The following is a 16,747-nucleotide window of genomic DNA, read 5'->3' on the forward strand; positions in this document are numbered from 1 at the left end:
TTAGTGTTACTGTGTTCATTTTCTTTGCTATGAAAAGACAAAAAGACATAGATAATTTTGTTAAATGTTAGCAAGAAAGAATGATCTGATTAGAGATTATTGACACCCATAGACAGTGAAATTGCAGGCTCTGATTATGCCTTTCATAGGGTTTCTCGAAAACTTCCCCAAGCATGCCAGTTTTTCAAGAATCTAGGGAACAAGTTGGGTAACCAGGTATTTCTGAGCCCATAATATTTATGAGTATCTCACATTTTCTGCTCTTCATCTAAAAAGTTACACTCCTGGCTTTATTTCTAACCCAAGCCAAGAATATCTTTTACTGTTTGAAGGTGGATATTGAGATTCTTCAGGAAACCCTTAGATGGTGGGCCTTGACAATCCATGGGTTTGATGTTCACAGTTTTGACTTCTCATAAATGACTCTGAAACTGCCATATAAATACATACAGAGTGATTTGTCATTTCTGTTGTAACACAAATTTTCATTTTCTACTCCCAAACTGGGGTATAGAAGCAATTGGATTCTTCCATAGAGCACAATAATTAAGAGCACAGACTCTGGTCTCAGACCTCTTGGGTTTCAATCCCAGCTTCATCACTTACAATTAAGGAACTTGAACAAATGAGCAGTCTTCCTCTGTTTAATTCCCTCATGTTCAGGATGAGTATAAACAGAATTTGCTTCGTGGAGTTGTAATAACAGTTAAATAAGTGTACATGAAATGCTCAGCACAATGCCTGGCACCTATTAAGCACTCCGTGAATATTTGTTGTAATTAGTACTATTGGGACTAGCCTCCTCTACCCTGTAAATCATCCCAATTTGTTTATTATTTTTTCAATATTTATTGATTTGGCTGTGCCAGGTCTTAGTTGGGGCATGTGATACATAGTTCCCGGACCAGGGATTGAACCCAGGCCCCCTACATTGGGAGCTCCGAGTCTTAACCACTGGACCACCAGGGAAGTCCATCCCAGCTTGTTTGGATGTGGTCTTTGCTCTGTTCATTTCAGGAGAGACATAAGATAAGGTATACTTGGCAAGGTGATCTGAGGATGTTTTAGGTGTATTTTTTTAATATCATGAGGAAGTGTGTTTTTAAATTCCTCAGTTTCAAGTCCAGCATTCTTTTGTATGCTAGTTTTCCCCCAACTGCTTTGCTGTCATATGGCAAAAGCTGTTAAAAATAAATAAATAAATAAATAAATCCAAATCATCTGGTTTCCTTTGAGAGTTGTTTTCATTCTGCCCTTTGGTAAGAAACATTTGAATTGAAAAAGAAAAAAATCCACCTTATCAGTGGGCTAAATTCTATTCCTGATGATATGTGTTATACTTACTAAAAGTCATGGTTTCCAGAAATGTCAGGAAAGTCTTAAAAGGTGATTTTTTTTGCGGGGGGGGGGGTGCTATATTTTATTTCTATGGAACAGTAGCATTTGAACAAAAACATGATACTACCAATGACAATATATCAATTATGTGCTTAGTATTGAAAAGGTAGTAACAATCCCTCTCCCTAATTAAACAGTGAAGCACCTACTGTGTGCTAGGATTGTGTGTGGGACACTGGGACTATAGCTGTGATCAGATCTGGATCCTGCCCTGGTCAAGTCTATAACTGATTGGAGAAGACTGCCATTATACCAACTACTGTAAGATTAAACCAAGTAAAATTGCCAGTATTCTACTGTTTTTGTCCCCTCAGGGGGCAATTTCATTGGATTCAAGCCAGTGTTATGAAAGGGTCTCCAGAGATGACCTCTGAGGAGTGAAGTGTAAGGATGAGAACAAGCTAGCTAGGCAGGGCATTGGTGAAGATTTGAAGCTCTAGGAGTAGCAAGTGTTGGGGAAAAGTGACACAACATGAGACTGGGGAAGGAGCCAAAGTCTTCCTTACGTCCCTTACTAAGGACATTGACTTTCTTCTAAGGGCAGTGGAAGAGAGGGTAGAGATTTAAGCAGGAGGGTGACATGATCAAATTGTGTGGGTTTTAGTTAATTAATTTTTTGCTGTTCTGGATCTTCGTTGCTGCGCATAGGCATTTTTTCTAGTTGTGGAGAGCAGGGGCTATTCTCCAGTTGCGGTGCGCGGACTTCTCATTGCAGTGGCTTCTCTTGTAGAGCACGGTCTCTAGGTGCAAGGGCTTCAGTTGCGGTGCTTGGGCTCAGTTGCCCCAAGCCGTGTGGGGTCTTCCCAGACCAGGGATTGAACCCATGTCTCCGTCATTGGCAGTTGGATTCTTAACCACTGGACCACCAGGGAAGTCCAAATTGTGTGTTTTTAAAAGGTCACTTTGTCTGTCTTGAGAGCCAGATTGATTGCAGCAGGCAAGAGTGGATGGGATGAAGTCAGCTGGGAGGCTGTGCAGCTGTCCAGGCAGGAGCCGATGACTGGCAAGATGCTTTCAAAATGTAGTGTCTCGTGTTATCCTTGTAACGACTCTCACCTGTGGCGTTAATATCAGCTTCAGTATGCTGGTGAGGATGCTAAGGCCAGAAAGCTAAGTGGCATGCCTGTACAGGGTCTCAGGCCGCTGGCAGAGCTCGAACCAGCACTCTGTTACCAGACTCTTGCTCCAGTAGACTCCTGGTAGCTTTAGTGAAAACTGAAAGTGAAAGTCACTCAGTCATGTCTGACTCTTCACGACCCCATGGACTATACAATCCATGGAATTCTCTAGGCCAGAATACTGGAGTGGGTAGCTGTTCCCTTCAGACTTGTATACTATTGTCCTGGGGTGTGGACAGTTCGTTTATGTTTAGAACCAGTTTGTTTTTAAGAAACAGAATTCTCATTCCTTGGTGGAGGACTGGGGTTGAAAAAGTTATTTTTAGCCTCACTTTATGCTTGAGAGTTGAAAGAAGCAGAATGTGACATGGAACTTGATATTAGACTGGAGCCTCCTTTTGGAAAAAAGACAGTTATTAATTTCACATATTTATTTATACCTTGCCTCATTCCAAAAATAGACTTGAACAGCTTTCAAAAATACATATGGTAGACAAAATAGAGAGGGAGGAAATCAGGGCAGGCAAATGAAGATGATGCCATAGGTGTTGTAAGCCCAACAGAAGATTGCCCTCGGATCCTACCAACTCTCTGTAACTGTATGGACCACAGCCCGCCAGACTCCTCTGTCCATGGGATTTTCCAGGCAAGAACACTGGAGTGGGTTGCCATGCCCTCCCCCAGGGGGTCTTCCCGAACCAGGGAATGAACCCACGTCTCTTAGTCTCCTGCATTGGCAGGTGGGTTATTTACCACCAGTGCCACCCAGGAAGCCTATAATGGACACTTACCTGTAGCTTTTTCACAGAACAAGGAGTGAAGGTTGGAGTGAATGAATTAACCCAGTTTCTGTCTGGAAACTATTTTGTTTCTCTATGAACTTCCCCACAAATCTTATGTGACCTTCAGTAAGACAGTTTACTCCATAGTAAAATGGAGGATTTATACTAGAGATGGACTTCTTAAATGGGGTGCCTCAGGACACCCAATATTGCGTCAGGATGAGTGTGGAGTGACAGGAAAAAAAGTGGCATCTTGAAGATTTTCATGATAAAATAGTATTAAAATATTTATGAAATGACTTGTGTTTAGAGTCATTCTGGAAAATCAGATTTTTTGGTAAATAAATAGTCCTAAGTATTTTTCCCCCCCGGGAAATTTTCTGTTACTTAAATTGCCATGAGAGGCACTTCAGTAATCCTTTCCATCATTAAGATTCAGCACAAAACTATGTAAAATCTATAATTTCATTTATATATTAATAATTTGCTTCTACTTCATAGAGTTTACATCTCCATTACCATGATATTATTTTTCAAAGGGAAACATTTGCCATTATAGAGAGAAAGCTTACAATTTTGCACCAATATTATGTGCCAGGAATAGTGTTTTATAAGTATTTTCTCTATTCTCCATACAGTCCCACAAGAAATTAGCTCCACTTATGGATATGGAGACTGAGGCCCAGAAAAGTTTAGTTAAGTTTGTCAGGATTCACTTAAATAGTAAATGAATAGTGCAGGAGTTTACATTTTATTCTGTTGTCTTGACTGGGCAGAATTAATTTCAGGACACACCTTGTAATTTCCACATTTATTGTTCTTTATCAAACATGTGATGGTGATCATTAGGAATTATCTAGAATGCAGCATTTAAGAAAGGTGAGGGTTATATGCTTTGAGATGTACAGAGTTTAACAACAATTATTCTATGATTTATTTGAGGGTGTAGCTTTATTTTTAGTAGATCATTAATAATTAGGATTAAACCCAGTTCATGGCTTAGTTTTATTGCTTGTGTTGCTATAATGTTATGGATCCCATTGAATGCCTTGCCAGTCACTGCAATATATAGTTATGGTGGAATAATTTTGGAGCTGTAACTGACTATGTACGTACATGTTAAGTCACTTCAGTCGTGTCCAACTCTTTGTGACCCCATGGACTGCAGCACACCAGGCTCCTCTATCCATAGAGTCTCCAGGGAAGAATACTGGAGTGGGTTGCCATGCCCTCCTCCAGGGGATCTTCCCAACCTAGGGATTGAACCCATGTCTCTTATGTCTCCTGCATTGGCAGGCGGGTTCTTTGCCACCTGGAAAGCCTGTAACTAACTGACTTAAAAGGCTGTTTCATTGGCAGGTTCTAAATTGTGCTCTGTGGTTCTAAAGAACCTATGTGTTCCCACACAGCCTGGATGGACGATGGAGCAGAATGGGTGGAGATGTTTCCCCATATCATCCCCTACTTCAGCTTAGCCAGCTCCTGTTTTATCAGTTTGTTTCTGTATCTAGGTAAATTTTTGGTGGAAGAAAGGATGCTACACCTTTAAAAAAAAAAAAAAAAGAAGCAAAACAAATATTAAAAAACCAGTTTGAAAACTACTGGTAATCCAACTTTTTTATTTTTCTACAGGAGAGCAAACTTTAGCTCAGCCAGGTAAAACAATTTGCCTAAGAACATAGAACAAAGCATGGCAGAGCTAGAATTAAAATCCCAGCCTTCTAGGTGCTCCAAGTCTGGCGTTGCAGCCACTGTACCATATTGGATTGTGGCAGTCATCCTGGTCTTCTGATGGCTTCATGAGGGCCCTCTGTATTTAGGTGAGAATATTCCTGAAGTTTGGCAGATTATATTAGTATTTCCAGGTGTGAAATAAAGGTAAAAGTTTTGTGCTCAGGATATATATTTTTCACATACCCTTTTAAAATAACCTTTCTCTTGAACTTAAGTTTCTTTTGAATGCTTTCTATATTATGACTTTCAAGATTATCCTAGGACTCTAAATCCTATTTTTTATAGTACTCCATGCAAACAACATCCTCCAAAGTGTCTTACACATTTTAGGGCAGAATAACAAGTTTATTTTATACCAGCTCTGATCGGTTGGTGGTGGTTGGCCGAAGTGCTTGTTTCACTGGTTTTTGAGACCCTCTGGATCTAGCAGGAAAGAATGTGATGATCCATAGTGATGTGTGACATAAGCCCCCAAATGGGGATGGGGGGAGTCCATGAGCTAGATAGTATCATCTCTTTAAAGGGGTACCGCCGCTTCTTCTTGTGGATTTATAAGCATAAAATATAAGCTACATCTGTATTCATTCCTAAACGCTGTGTTGTTCATCTTGGAGTCAGGGGTGGGGAGGCAGGGTTCTAAATAAGACAGAGGGGAAAATACAACAAATGGAAGAAATTGGTCATTTTCTTATGGCCATTCCCTGTTTCTTCAAGGATAGGAGGAGGAACAAAAGGTTGCGTTTCTTGATCTGAAGAGAATATGATAATTAGAGTAACAGTAGTTTAGTTTTTTGAAGAAAATGGCCCCAAATTCATATTGCATGTATGAAAATTTTATTGAAATAGAAAACATTCCTAGCAGGTTTTTTTTTAACTCCTTAGGATTTGTCTCACGGGGCACTCCAAAAACTGAACTGAGAAATCCCAAGAAAGCTACCTGAATCTTCCTGTGTATTCTTATTCTACATCCTGTAGAGGATCAGACAAATCAAATTGGTGGTTTTTGGTAAGTACACCTTGCCCAAGTTTGATAAGCTTTCATTCTTATCAACCAGTACATCTGCTGTATAGAGAGTGTGTACCAGATGTATGTTTATTGACATTAGTACATATGACATGATAAGTCATTTGGTAAGTCATTTTGAACCAACAATATAAATCCTCATTTCTTTGCTCAGTTTACATCGTTGAGGCCCAAGACGAGACGCTACTGCTGCTGCTATGTGAGCTTCTTAGGAATTACTGCTTCTATAACTGTCTCCCTCACCTCCCCCAAATGAGTTCAAGCGATTTCACTCAGAGATGTCTTTTGAAATTTTTTTTGCAAGGAAGGTCCTTTGTAAATGTCAGAGAGCTACTGGTATGTCCTTGAACAATCTGTATGCCTCCTCTAATTTCTGTTTCCTCACCTGTCATATAAGGTAAAAATAACTATGTTAGACTCTCCAAATCATGGTAATCCTATGAACTACAATATATATAAATGCACTTTGACAACTATATAATTCTCCACAGATAGATGGTATTATTCTGTGGGTGATAATCCTAGGTATGCTATGGCAGGGATAGGGGGCATAGAAGAAAGAGGTTACTTGCATCAGCTTCACCCCGAATCTTGAACGGCCAGCCCTCACTTAGCTCTGAGGGGTAGAGACAGCAGATCCCTGTATGTGAGGGAAGAACTCCTGGTGACACTGGTTGCTTGGCTACCGCCCTCCCGCTTCCTACCCCAGCCCGCCTGCCTCACCACGCCCGTTTTCATATCCTCTCGGCTGGGTTCTGAACATGCCCACTAATTTCAGGGACACAGAGAGCTAAAATTGTTTTTAATTAAATATTTTTTCTTTTTATCAGAGCATATTCATGAAAGGAAACTTGGAAATTAAAGAATAGTATCAAATTACTTCCAAAAATCCAAAGATAACCACAATTAACACTGTAGTATATTCCTTTTTAGTTTTTAAAAATTGTTGTTGTTGCTTAGTCACTAAGTCATGTCTGAGTCTTTTGAGATCCCGTGGACTGTAGTCTGCTGGGCTCCTCTGTCCATGGGATTTACCAGGTAAGAATACTGGAATGAGTTGCCATTTCCTTCTCCAGGGGATCTTCCTGACTCAGGGATGGAACCTGCATCTCCTATATTGGCAGGCAGATTCTTTACCACCTAGCCACTTGGGAAGCCCTTTTAAAATTTTTCATATATATTCTAAAATATAATTTAACAAAATTAACATAGTTGAGAACATGAAATAAATATTCTAGCCTACAACTATGCTGTAATTGTTATAGCCATTTTCATATTTTTGAAGGTTTGTTACATCACATATATATACATACTATTATGTTCATTACATTGTGCTATGAATACCACAGTAGTGAACATACCTGACTATAAATTTTACCCATGTCTCTGATTATTTTCTTGGGTTAAATTTCTTTAAATGGAATTAATGAGAATGAACTTTTTTTTGGAGAATGAACTGTTAATTTAATGACTACTGTAATCGAGGTTGTCAAACTATCCTCCAGAAATGTACTAAAGTATACTTGCCATCCCCATCCCCAAACATGACATATGACAATGTTCATATGTACATGTACATATGACCACTGTACACGTGTACAGACTGCATTCTTTCACATTAAGATTTAAAATCATAAATGAATCTAAGAAGGTCAGGAAATATGAGCCTGTTCCCTCCCCTGGCCCAGCCCAGCCCTAACACACACCAGGCCTCTGAAGTAGACAGTATCATCCAACTGATGCTGTGTCCACCTCAGTGCCTGTGACCTGTTCGTGGGGGAATGCTCCCGTGAGGCTTGCAGTCACTCACTCGGCATTTATGCCACCACTTGTGTTCATAGTGAAAACAACAATAAAGATACCTAAACTTAACTGTGAACAACATGATGTGTTGTTTAACTTCCATTTTCTGACAATGCAGCAGTTCTGTAGGAGAAAAAAAGTTTCCCTGCATCAAGTATTAGGAAAAAATTTCAAGTTAATTATATTTTTATTTACTTAGTTTTATTATTGTTACTTTTTTAGCCATATCACGTGGCATGTGGGATCTTAGTTTCCCCACCAGAAATCAAATCTTCACCCCTTGCAGTGGAAGTGTGGAGTCTTAACCACTGAACTGCCAGGGGAGTCGCAAGTTAATCTTATTTTTAAATGTAAAAGTAAAGTAATAGGAAAATCCTTCAAGATAGCCTCTAAGGTTTCTTTTAACTCTAACATCTTTAATTCATAAGTAATAGATAATATAGCAAAGGCCAAGGACCTTCACCTTCCCCATCCCCAAACATCACATATGACAATGTTCATACCACCGCACACATGGACAGATTGCATTCTTTCACATTAAGATTTAAAATCATAAATATATCTCAAAAGAATGGTCAGTGGGCTTCACAGAGATTTGTAAAGGTGGTACTAGTGGTGAAAAACCCACCTGCCAATACAGAAAACATAAGAGACCCAGGTTCAGTTCCTGGGTTGGGAAGATCCCCTGGAGGAGGGCATGGCAACCCACTCCAGTATTCTTACCTGGAGAATCCCATGGACAGAGGAACCTGGCGGGCTTCTCAGAAAGAGTTGGGCATGACTGAAGCAACTTAGCATACATTCACACAACTAGAATTTTAAAGTGATAGTTTCTACAGACTAGTTCTATCTAATCAGCATCCTCACCAATTGCCACCCACCTCAACAAAGACACACTGAAAGTCTATACTAATCCTATTCATAAATTTAATCAGATTCTCAGACATTGGAAGACATCCAACAGGTTTAAGGAGTAAATAAGCTCATGAATATTTAGTTATGCTTCACCATTACCACTTACATCTACCAAAAATGTTAAAATGGTTTGACTCAACTACTGAGCAATGTCAGGAAGACTGGACCAATCTTTGGAAGAAAGTATGCCACTGGCCATTGAGCCCTCTCTTTGGAGTAGACTGTCCCTTCCATTTTAACACACAGTAGATAGAAATATTTGCGGGCTTCCTTTCTACTAGGATTTTGTGTCACCTTGTAGTATTGGTTTGTCCTGTACTTAGAAAAAAAAATTACATGTACATTGGAACAGCTCCCAATATCTAAAAGCATGAAGGAATTGTAGTAGTACCTCAGACTAACTCTAATCTTAATCTTAGAACAAGGACACTTTTAGACTAGATTTCACACGCAAGTCTCAGTTGATAAGCCAATACATTGATCAGTTTTCTCTTTGCCATTTGAATCATAAACATGAACAAAAAGCTGCATAATCTAGACATCATTTTTTCTAATAATTTTCCCATCTTCTCTTAAAGACCTGCATCCCTTCCTCCTTTTTATTCCACGTACTAACTCTGCTGGTTTTCCATGACTCTTTTTTTTTTTTCTTTTTACTGTGGCCAAATATCCATGGCATAAAATTTACCACTGTAATCATTCTTAGCTGTACAGTTCAGGGACATTAAATGCATTTCCGTTGTTGTGCAAATATCACATCATCTATCTATCTCCAGAGCTATCTCATTTTCCTGTCCTAAAACTTTGTACCTATTGAACAATAACACTCCATTACTCCCTCTCCCCAGCTCCTGGCAACCATTCTATTTTCTGTCTCCATAAATTTGACTACTCCAGGTAGTCTCATATAAGAGGAATTATACAACATTTATCCTTTGGGTCTAGTATGTTTCACTTAGTGTTAAGTTTTTATGGTTCATCCACATTGTAGTATGTTTCAGAATTTCCTTCCCTTTTAAGGCTGAATTAATACTCTATTTTGTGTATGTGCCACATTTTGTTTATCCATTCATGCACTGATGAACATATGAGATAATTCCACCTTTGGGCTATGTGAATAAAACTGCTATGATCATGGGTGTGCTAATATCTGTTTGAATCCCTATTTTCAATTCTTTTGGAACTAGTTCCACCAGCTCAGTGGTAGAACTAGTAGATCATGTGATAAAGTTTTTGAGGAACTTTTCCATAGCAGCTGCACCATTTTGTATTCTTACCAGCAATGCATGAGAGTTCTAATTTCCTCACATTCCTGTCAACTCTCATTTCTGTTTTGTTTTGTCTTAAATAATAGACATCTTTATAAGTATGAAGTGGTATGTTATTGTGGCTATATGTTACTGTGGGTTTGAATTGCATGCTCCTAATGGTTAGTGATGTTGAGCATCTTATGCTTGCTAGCTATTTGTGTATCATCTTTGGTGAATCGCCTGTTTATTCTTTTGCCCATTTTTAAGTTGGTTGCTTTGCTTTGTTATTGTTGCATTTTAGGAGTTCTTTATATACACTGGCTATTAATTCCTTCATATTTTCAGAAATTATTTTCTCCTGTTCCGTGGGTTGCCTTTTCACTCTGCGGATGGTATCCTTTGGTTCACAAAAGTTTTCATTTTGCGAGAGCCCAGTCTACCCATTTTTTCCTTGTTTTGCCTGTGCTTTTAGTGTCATGTCTGAGAAATCAGTGCCAAATCCAGTGTGATAAAGCTTTTCCTCCATATTTTCTTCTAAGAGTTTTATCATTTTAGCTTTTTACATTTAGATCTTTGATCCATTGTGAGTCAGTTTTTGTATATGGTGTATGGTAAGAGTCAAGGTTCATCAGAGTTCTTCCTGTAAACAGGTACTTTTCAATCCCACCATGTCTCACTGATGACATGTGTCATTTAAGCTACTGACACACATATTCCCGCATATGCTCATCCTCACTCACTTTGCCTTCCAGTCTAGGCTTCGGTGGTTTCCCAGTAGACAAGTGAGAGAAAGCTGAAGTGGTTGGAAAACTAACAGCTCAGCTGGCTTACCTCCCGTAACTAGGATACAGTGGTGAGAGCACTGAGGCAGTGGCCAGGATCAGCAAGCATTTTGATGTAAACATGCTTGATGAAATCCCCAACAAAAGAACAGCAGAAGTAGGTAAAGTTTCAGGAGAAGGAGGAAAAAGGGAGTGTGTGTTATGTGTGTGCGTGTGTGTGTTATATATGCACACATATATGGCAGCAGAGGGCAAGAGTGAGGTGACTCCACACTGGATACTGGATGTGGCTGTGAACTGTAGGTTACAGCAAATTTTTATTTATGTTCATACAAAAATAAATTTCTCTCTGTGCTGCTTTAGAAAAATCAAACTAGATTAACCACGGTTGTGTGGGCAAACTGTGTTTTCCAAACAATCCTCCTAGTTCTGTTTTACAGTGGAAAGAACCTAAAAGGGCTTACAGTGTAAAATGTGAAGGTCTGCTTAGCCTTCACTTGCAGCATCTTGAGAAGTAAGAAGAAACTACCAGGCCATGTAAGCTGCCTCACCCAGTATCACCAGGACCAAAGGTCTTCACTGGGCGGGCTGCTCTGATGGGCTTGGAGATAACAGCACCCCACTCACATAACTCATAGTTGCAGGAATCTACAGATGAATTGGGCTTCCCAGGCGGCTCAGTGGGTAAAGAATCTGCCTGCAATGCAGGAGATGAGGGTTCAGTTCCCGGGTCAGGAAGAGTCCCTGGAGAAGAGCATGGAAACCCATTCCTGTATTCTTGCTGGAGAATCCCATGGACAGGGGAACCTGGTGGACTACAGTCCGTAGGGTTGCAAAGAGTCAGACATGACTGAAGCGACTGAGCACACACGCGCACACACACATTAATTGGAAACTCTACATCAGAACCCAGGACTGGCAATAGGGCATCCAAATCTCAAATAAATTAGTGTTAAGTCTACTAAGGCTGGCTTCAGGACCTATGAGAAACACTGACCCAGTCTGTCCCCTCTTGTTCTTCATGGCGACTGGTTTACAGAGATAAACTGTTTGCTGTAGGTCCTCACCTTCTCTATGCCATAAAAGGCTATTTGGAGAAAAAAGAAATAACTAAGCCTATTAAATTTTCGGGTTTGACTAAGCCGTGCTTTCTAAAAACAGTTTGCAAGACTGATATAGTATATTTCCCCTGAAGCATTAAAGTCGTTTCACACTTTATTAACTCAGAGAATATCCAGTCTTTTCCTCTGAGACTGGGAATAAATGACTAGCTTAAATCAGAGACGTTTTTCCTGGTATTCTAGTTTTTCAATTGAAATATTAACTCCAAGTACACACAAGGAAAGTACAGACTGTGAGGCGTGAATAGCAATTATGTCTCAAACAACAGTCCCAGAAGTTTATTATACCTGAAAAATCATAAACTTCCTGACACTTGACCATTTCATTCTAAACACCCTAAGTTCAGGAAAACTCTGGATATAAGTTTCTGCACATTTCCTTTCTTAAATTTCAGTCTGTATTTCAGACTGAAATACAGTATATTCGTTTAACTAATATAGTTTTGATTTCTGTGCAGCATTTGTAGTCTTTGTAACTTTTATGTAAATTTCCAACTAACTTTAACTGCCTAGTTAAATTATAGACACTGGGAAAACTGGTTCTCCTCCATCCGCCCCCAACTTTTCCTTCTTCTAAAATATATCTTTCCTCAGAATAGAACAACTTCCCTCTCCTCCCCCAAACCTGCAGATTCTACCTTGGAAAAAAAATTAGACATTTAGTATTTAAATAATTCATAAATGACAAACTCTTCTCCTTTCCCTAGTTTAAAACCATATGTTACCGCATTTTGTTCAAATGGTGAATTCTTGGTAAAAAGGTGTGTGTGTGTGTGTGTTATTTAAACAAGGATTAAAGCAAACAGCTACTAATCAGACAGTAGCATCAGTCTAGTCCTATACGATCATCTGGAGTACTTATTAACCATGTATTTACATTTGAAAACCAGGAATATAAAGTGACAATTTAAGATGAGAAAGAGAAAAAAATAAGAAAAAGAAAAGATGAAAGAAGTATGAATAAACAGGAAAAATGGCAGCAGTGCTTTTTTTTTTCCCCTCCCCAAAGACCAGAGATCCAGTGCTGCTTCCCCATTTCTTACCCCCTGAACAAGAGGCTGTGCCTGCCTGTGTGGCAAGATAAGTGACACTACTGGGTCGTGGAGGTTTCCTGTGTGGACATTTATGAACTTCTGTATTATATCCAGCATCAGATTAGTTTGTGATTTCTCTTCCAAGTCATCAGGACTCACTACTGCATTGGAGAACTGCCCAGGAGCAGAGAAATGCCAGGGGGGAAAGGACCCTACAGCAGTGTGTGAGCTCAAGCGCTGTAACACCCAACCTTTCAGGATACCCGCACATAAAAGAGCGTTTGGAAACTGCCCTCGTGGTCAGGCCCTGGCTTTGTGTCTACTTCCTTGTGGCACCATAAAGTCTCTACCAAAGCTCTGAGACAATATAGTAGAAGCTAAGCATATCAGCTCAGGCAAAAAAAAAAAAGTCTTGGAAGTTCTCCAGCTGCCTGACTGACCAGTGCCTGCTTTCCAAGAAGACTCTTGGGAGCCTTGGCTATCGTCCATCAATCAGTGATTGGTGGGGCTTTTCCCCTTGACCTTGCTGATGCCTGAGCTGTGTATTAGAAATGCCAACTCCTGTGCCAAAGCTGGGGCTTCCCTAGTGGCTCAGTGTTAGAGAATCCACCTGCCAACGCAGGAGATGTTGATTCAATCCCTGGGTTGGAAAGATCCCTTGGAGAAGGAAATGGCAACCCAATCTAATATTCTTGCCTAGGAAATCCCATGGACAGAGGAGCCTGGCAGGCTACAGTCCACGCGGGTCTCAAAAGAGTCAGACACGACTTAGCAACTAAATAACAGAAACAACAATGCCAAAACGGACCTATCCATTCTTTTTGTGTGTGTATGTTGCTCATGGGATGTGGGATCTTAATTCTTCAACCAGAGATTGATCCCAGACCCTCAACAGTGAGAGTGTGGAGTCCTAGCCATTGGACTGCCAGGGAATTTCCCCTTTCTATTCCCTGGACAATACTCTGTATGGCTATTTGTGCTTAGTTCTAAATGCAGGTAAAACACAAAAGTTAAATATAAATAGGATCTCCAAAGCAATTTATTGGCAGTTATATATAATATTACAATTCTTTTTCGAGCTTTATCTTACTACATTTCTTATAAAAGACAGTGCTCATTCATTGGTTCTTTCATTAATTTTTTTCCTTTACTGAAACATTTCTTCATTTTGTGCTAGGCACTGGGGATACCAATTAAGGTCTCTGCCTTTTAAAAGCTTCAGTTATAGATAATGAAATAAACTATGTTTCTTTACTTTTTCTAATACATTTCAGACAGTGTAGAATAAAATGGAAATAGGCTAAACTGTCTACAATCACTTCACAATAGGAAGTAAATTTTACTTTTTCTGTTACAAAGGGCCCTTTCTCAAATGGCCCCATTTCTAATAGAGTCCAAGTTTTTATAACAAGAATTAAGCTACTGAGTAGTAGGGTTTAACTTTAAGCATACTTTTGCTAGAAGCACATGTTCTTTAAACTTATCATTTTCATTTTTCACTATATGAAAAAATAATAATAATAGCAATAATAATAAACCAAGTATCACCAGAGGAAGAACAAAGCTAGAAAGTTAGTTAAGGGAGAATAACATTTAAATGTTCAGTGGATAAAAAGAAAATGTAATTTGGGGGTTAGTTTAAAGTTGCATTTTAATGCATATTGTCTCTGCCTCCCACTAGAAAGTTTACTTCCTTTTATATGTTTTCTCACAAAGAGCCTATTATAGTCATATTGCTGTGGTATTTGAAAATATTTTTAACTTCAAAAATACCCCACATTCAACTTAAATATTTGTAGAAGAAAGTAACCCATGGCTTAATCAATATTGAGAGTACTTCTGGCCAACTTCTATTTCACTGTAACTAGTGCCTTGGGATACTCGTCTAGGAAATACAAGAACATCAACATTAAACAGGATCTGATTTTTTTCTGTGCTGGCAGATACTGTTCCCTTGTCAGAACTGAGATGACTAATGTTAACCAAACAAAATCAGAAGGTCACACCTAAAACTGAAACTAATGTTTGTCTATGTCACTCCATCGTAGAGTCTTTGTTTCAGAACAGGCAATTTGTCATTTTTCTTATAAGGAGACCTATGATATTCTTGTATACTATGATTTGACATACCACCAGAAGGTAATAAAAGAACATAATCCATAGAGCATGTACTCATGTATAATATGGCACAATAATAATAGCCATATTATTACCATATAACTACCACTTGCTAATATACTTTGAAACTCGGGGAAAGGAAAAGCATTTACATACCATCATAAAGCTACATATGCTTATGTTTGGGAAAGTTCACCTTCTAAATCTATTTTGGTATAAATTCAAGAAACTAAATGAATGAAAAATACTCTTTATACACAAGTTTTAGAATATATATGTAACATATATATTCTAAAATATATATATAGTCTAAAATATGTGTATGTGTATATACTCTAAAATATGTGTGTGTGTGTGTATATATATCTCCTATATTTGGACTTTCCAGATTTGTCTTGAAGATAAATGGACCATTTATCAAACAATTTAAACTAAACACTGTACTCCCAAAGATGAAGCCCCTTTATTAAATTCTGATTCCCATTTTATCACTGTGTAATTGGGATTTTGAGCTTAAGTGCATGATTATCCAGCTTCTCCATCAAGAAAATGGGACCAATACTTTGGCATAGTGTTTTAGGTCTATATCGATATAGGGAAGGTATATTCAGAAAAGATATAGAGAGAGAGATCAATTTTTCAATAACTTGAATCATATTCTAGATGACACAGAGGATTTCCTAGCTAAAGGAACTCTATGATAAATCCCTTTCCAAATTAAAGAATATTTTTGTGATAAAAATTACCATCCATCAAACCACCAGTTCATATATTCCAATGCTGGCACATGAAACTTTTCTGTGAATATTACTCCCAGGTAACTTTCTTAAACTTGTAGTGGTAATTTGAATATATCATAGTTAATAAACAGTATTTACAACTACATTCAATGGGAAGACATAAAGCATTAGTGTAGGTATACTAAGTAATAAAAAGGTAATACACAATTGAACAAATATCAGAAAGAACATAGTATTTGCTCTTTTGCATAATCATTAGCTTTGAAAAAGGCATCATTATAACCACATGTGAAATATGTGGTTATAATGATGCATTTCCTATAGCAATATATAATAGCTATAGAAGTTCCCTTTCAGTTTGTCCACAAAAATCTGGGAGTAAATTCCTTCAGATTCTTTAGCTTTTAAAATTATACTGTCAAGCAGAAAATTTGTGATTCTTAGGTGTGACTTACACACGGGGCTGTACTCCCAAGAGTACATCCTTGAAAAACATCTATTTTGCTCAACTGAAATAATAATTATTTAAAAATCATATAGTATATAAAATACAAAATAATAAATTTGAGCACTTAACATAGCCAAGTACTTTTCTAAGTATTTTCTATGCATTGTCTCACTTAGCCTTCACAACATCGTGGGGTGTATTATCACCATCTTATAGATGGTGAAACTGAGGCTTAGGGAGATTAATGGCTGGTGTGACGACACTTGCTTCTCAAGTGGTGGAGCCAGGGTATGAAGCTAGGTCTGATTCCAGAGCCTGGGTGAGTAGCCCCCATTCCCACTGCTATATCATAGTCCCCATATTCTCACTTGAACATTTGGATTATGTGAATTCTAGTCCTTAAACATTTCCATTTAAGAAGTTAATAGTGCTTTTTTAAGTCTAAAAAGTCGAATTTGAACCTATTTAGGCTATGGAACA

The 16,747-nt window shown here is 38.5% G+C and overlaps 1 protein-coding gene across 31 annotated transcripts in view; it reads left to right on the top strand.

Moving 5' to 3' along the window:
- The window catches only part of RBM47 (RNA binding motif protein 47), a 276,212-nt gene that overhangs the window by 234,853 nt on the left and 24,612 nt on the right, over positions 1-16,747 (top strand). For 23 of the 31 annotated variants that reach the window (XM_086406030.1, XM_086406036.1, XM_086406028.1 and 20 more), the window contains one exon: positions 5,915-6,038. The exons of the other annotated variants lie outside the window; for them this stretch is intronic. The gene's annotated coding sequence lies outside the window, so the exon portion shown is untranslated. The remainder of the gene's footprint in view (positions 1-5,914; positions 6,039-16,747) is intronic. 31 annotated transcript variants of the gene reach the window in all.

Source organism: Bos grunniens, chromosome 6 (genome assembly GCF_055505025.1).
Source record: "Bos grunniens cultivar Pamir isolate PY7600 chromosome 6, Bosgru_T2T1.0, whole genome shotgun sequence".
NCBI classification, from domain to species: Eukaryota; Metazoa; Chordata; class Mammalia; order Artiodactyla; family Bovidae; genus Bos; species Bos grunniens.